Here is a 4810-nt window from a genome sequence, read left to right as displayed (position 1 = left end):
GGATAGGTAAAGATCCTTTCCCAATCTGTTGGTGGCCTTTTTGTCTTATTGACTGCCTTTTGCCTTGCAGAAGCTTTGCAACTTTATGAGGTCCCATTTATCTATTCTCTATCTTACAGCACAAGCCATTGCTGTTTATTTAGGAATTTTCCCCTGTGCCCATATCTTTGAGGCTTTTCCCTACTGTGTCCTCTATAAGTTTCAGTGACTCTGGTTTTATGTGGAGTTCCTTAATCCACTTAGATTTGATCTTCCTTGTTTTCTTAAGAGCTGTGAAGTTTACCGCATTTCAGTGTTGTTTAAGTTCCACCTTAAGCCAGAAGTACCAAGAGGTGGCAAGAGGTGGGACTCTAACCAGGACCAGCCAGTCCTTGCAGTGAAGCCAGTGAGTCAGTCATCCTTTCCTCAGGCTGGTAGCTACTCCAGGTGTCCCTCACCTCAGCCTGGAATAGGAAGAGCTGCCTGCAGCTGTACACTGAAGTCTGAGGATCTGACTGGAAGGTTTGAAATTGGGATTAGTGTTGTGTCTGTCTCAACATAAAGGAGTGGGCAGTTGTGACTTCACAAAAAAAAAAAAAGACTTACAGCAAAGCAGCCGGAAATGAATATATATTTGTGTGTATATGTTCAGGTTTCTTTCCCCACAAAAATAAATTAAGAAGAAAAACTTCAGGAAAACAAAATCTTCAAGCTTCTCACCTACCTTTTATTATCTGGCTAAGTACAATACTTCCTGTTTTGTGCTGTCCTTTGGTCAAAAAAAAAAAAAAAACCCACACACAGTAGGAATGTCAGTCAGTGATACCTGTGCTCTTTAACAGTTTCCATTTCTCTAGAAGTTCAGAGCTTAGTAGTACAGAACTCAGAGGAAGCTGCTGACCTTTGGATTTACAGTTATGGGCATGCTTCTGTCTTTGTACAGAATCAAAATGTCACTCATTCTCTGTTCAGTTTCTGTTAACTACCCTCCTCCTCTATCAAGTGCACTGGTAGGCATTCCATCTCATTTTCATGCTGTGGCCACAATAATGAACAAACAGCTCTGGAGTTCTTGCTCACAGTCTTTGCATCATGTTAGAGGAGGCAAACATTATGCAGAAAGCACAAAGAATTGTGCCCTGAGCATGTGGTTAGCCTCTGTGGTAAGGATCACACCCTCTCAGCAGAGATAAGAATGCAAAATGGTCTCAGCACTATTAATATTTCTGGGGACATTGTGACATAAACCCTGGAATCTGAGCCAGGGAATGTCAATTTTCTAGAGCAACAGTGGCTCACAGGTGTAACTCGAGGACTAAAGTTATGTTAAGAGATCTATAAAGCAAAAATGGCTCTAACTTGTAAACCCCACTTACCCAAGAATAGAGAACTTCCTGGAAGATTGTGAGCAATTGCTTAGGTAAGATAATGACTCATGTTTTTTTCACATCTGTAAACTAAGTTGGTTTGCCTCAACTTTGTAGGATGTGCCTGATGACATGCAGGCAGGAGGTATTTAGACAGGAAGGATGTCAAGATGTATGCTTGCCCCCATTGGACAAAGTCGGGAAGGACTTAGCCTTGTGGGGTTTGCCTTTTTAAGCACCCGACTAATGTACTTTGTGTCCATTTTCTGGGAATCTTTGATGTGGTGGCCATCATATAACCACCCTTATCAGTATTTTAATAAAGTTTGGCTTCACAATTGTGGCAGTAGTCTTATCTTTGCCAGCCGAGATTAACAGCAGGTCTCTCAGTTCCTCCCTGTTATTCAGGTACTCTCCCTGTCCTGTTCTTGCAAACACCTGCACTCTGACAAGTTTTGGCAGAAAACCTAGCTCATCATCTTAGAGAAGCTTCTGGAGGCTAGTATGCTCAAAAAAAGTTCTCTTGAAACCCAAAAGCCTCTGTCTATAATCCTGATTGCAATTACTCTAAACTTAGGAAGTAGGTGACACACTCTTGGTGACCATTTCAGACACAGGTCTGAAGAGTAAGTGTTTTGCTCAAAATTATATGCTAAGGAAATATTGGAATCTTGAGCAGCAAATAATAACGTTGAATGTTGAATGCAACATACTATCCATTTGTCAGGTTATGACTGAGTATTTTGTGAAGCTTGGCTTGGCATATACTTTTAACCCCATCACTTGGTATAGGAGGAATGAGTCTGCATACCCTGACTGGCAGCCCATCAGGACCCAAGCATGCACAATAGCTGCATCTGCATTTTATAACTTTAAGATCTACCTGGCACATGGAGACACATGACCTCATGACCTGGACAAGGGACAACTGGTCATGGACCAAAGGGGTATGGGTGGAAGATATAAAAAGAGACAGCCTGATCCCGCTATAAATGAGAGCCTGCTTCTGCTTCTCACCTGCCCTTTGGAGTCTACATTGTTGAATCTGTTCCTTCTTACTCTCTACCCCGAAGGATCATCCCAAGGGGCCGAGGGCTAGGGCAACACCTTGGAAGACAAAAGCAGGTGATCTAGATGAGTTTGAGGTCGACCAGGTTTATGTAGTGAGTTCCAGGTCAGCCAGGGATACATAGTGAGACCCTTTCTCAAATGCAACAAAACAAAAGGCTATTTGTGCATTTTATTTAACCTTCACAGCAACCCTGAAGAGAAATGGCTCTTCTGCTTTACTGTGGTCAAAGCATGAGAATCATGGGACTTCCACAAAGTGATAGGAGCTCAAATTAATGTTTCCACTCACATACCCCCAGCTCCCAGACTCATGCTTGGTAGCAAGCTTAAAACCCAGGGCTTTCCGCGTCCACATTGCATACATATTCTGTGCATTCATTAGGTTTTATTTATAGGTGTCCAAAGTTAGTTATACGGTATCCCTAAATAAATCAGCTCATTTTTTTCAATTTTTCCTTTGGAAAACTTAGACAACACAAGCATCTCCTGTACCCTGGACACTGAAGTATTGGTCTCTTTTTTTCAGCACTATAGCTCCTCCACCCCTGCTTCCCTTCTCTAAGTGTGTGTGTGTGTGTGTGTGTATGTGTGTGTGTGTATTTCGGAAGCATCCACACTGCACTGAAGTATCTTTGCTTTCACTGTTGAGTTAATACCTATGAGCTATTTCCAGGGACCTTGGGTGCATGACAATTGCAGACTTGAGTGGTAACTCAAAGATATCAGGGGGCCTGTAAGATGTATCAGTGGGTAAAAGCAGTGACCACAAAAGCTTGATCCCTGAATTTGATCCCTGGAACCTATGCTAGTAGAAAAGAACTAAGTCCCTAAAGTTATCCTCTGACCCCAACACATGCCTCAGAGCATACATTACACACAATATTAAAAAAAATTAAAACTTTTTTAAGTCCACAAAATGAACAATGTAAGATTGGAACTGGTCATGTAAGACACAGGCGGCATAGCCTCTTGGTGAAAATATGAGTAGATTGTGAAATAGGAGGAAATATTGCAAGTGGGAGTGAATGAAGGCTAAGAGTGATGAATAAAGGCTGGCTAGAACTTAGCAAAGTAGGAGAGAACCAGGAGGGTCACCTCTAGCCTTGTCATGTGGGAATCAGGACTGTCTTTGCATCATCAGCTCCTTTTCTATTTTCCAGCCTATTCCCCAGCCACCATCCTCCAGTGCTCCATTTATGTCTGTCACTTGATTTGAAGAACAAGTTAAATTGGCTTGATAAAAAACAAGCCAGTAGGCTTGAAAAATTATGATCAAATTAACATAAAATTTAGGGAGAGATTGAACATATTCTGACAAAGGTTGGATCATGGCAACACACTCTAGAAATCAAATAATCTTCCTTCTACTTGTATTATTGTTATTTTATTAGTAGTGGTAGTGGTAGTAGTAGTAGTAGTATTGTACTATTGTCATTTTATTGTGGTTCTTGGGCTCAAACATGCACATCAGAAGCAAGGCCCATCTCTGACTCATACCCCCTTCCTAATGAAGTTCCTAAAATCTTCAGCATTCAGTGTTAGAATGTGAGGTTTCACTGGCAGTGCGCATAGCAAGAGTTTAGGAATAAGACCTTTTGATACAAAACACAGCTTTTACCTTAAAAGGAATGATAAATAGTTTATTTTTGAGCCATTTTGAGTGACTATGGTTCCATGTTCCAATGTGGAAGCAATTCCAAGAAGATTCTCCAGGAACATCAGAGGATATTCTTATCTTTCAGGCTGGTGACAGTTTAGTGGTCTGCTAAATGAATAGATTTCAAAAAGTTTTCTTCTATTAGGCACAGGATGTTAGGTTTGGCACAGGTGAGCAAGGACTGGCTATTTAGGGACCTAGAGCTAGCCTGTGGTAAGGTAATTAGATTCTGGACTTACAACATTCTAGTTTCAACCTATAATGTTAAACAATGCCATTCTAGTTTAATCAGTAAATCAGTCTTTACTGACACACTTTTTTTCCAGGAAGTCTCATCACAAACCCATGTGCAAAACTCACAGAAGAAAAGATCACCTTATCTATTCTCTAAAGAAAACAATTATGAATATCTTTATATCCAACTGGTAGAGACTATAAATGAGCTAGAGGTCCTATGACAATCTATATCAGAGTTTCTTAAATGTGTATCTGCTCTGATCTCATGACTTCACCCATAAAGTGTCTTTGTATGTTCTAAGCATTTTCCATGTAGTTTAAACTAACAACAAAACAGGGGAAACAACAAATGTTCAACAGTAGGAATTACATAACTAATTAATTTATACTGTATACAAGTGATTAATAATTATATATGGTTTTAAAAATTTTGTAGGTCAGTATTTATAAAACATAGAAATGCTTATTATTTATTATAAGAGATCAATCAGAAACATGA

The sequence above is a fragment of the Mus caroli genome, chromosome 6, assembly GCF_900094665.2.
Source record: "Mus caroli chromosome 6, CAROLI_EIJ_v1.1, whole genome shotgun sequence".
In the NCBI taxonomy this organism is placed as follows: Eukaryota; Metazoa; Chordata; class Mammalia; order Rodentia; family Muridae; genus Mus; species Mus caroli.
Note: the sequence above shows the minus strand (reverse complement) of the source record.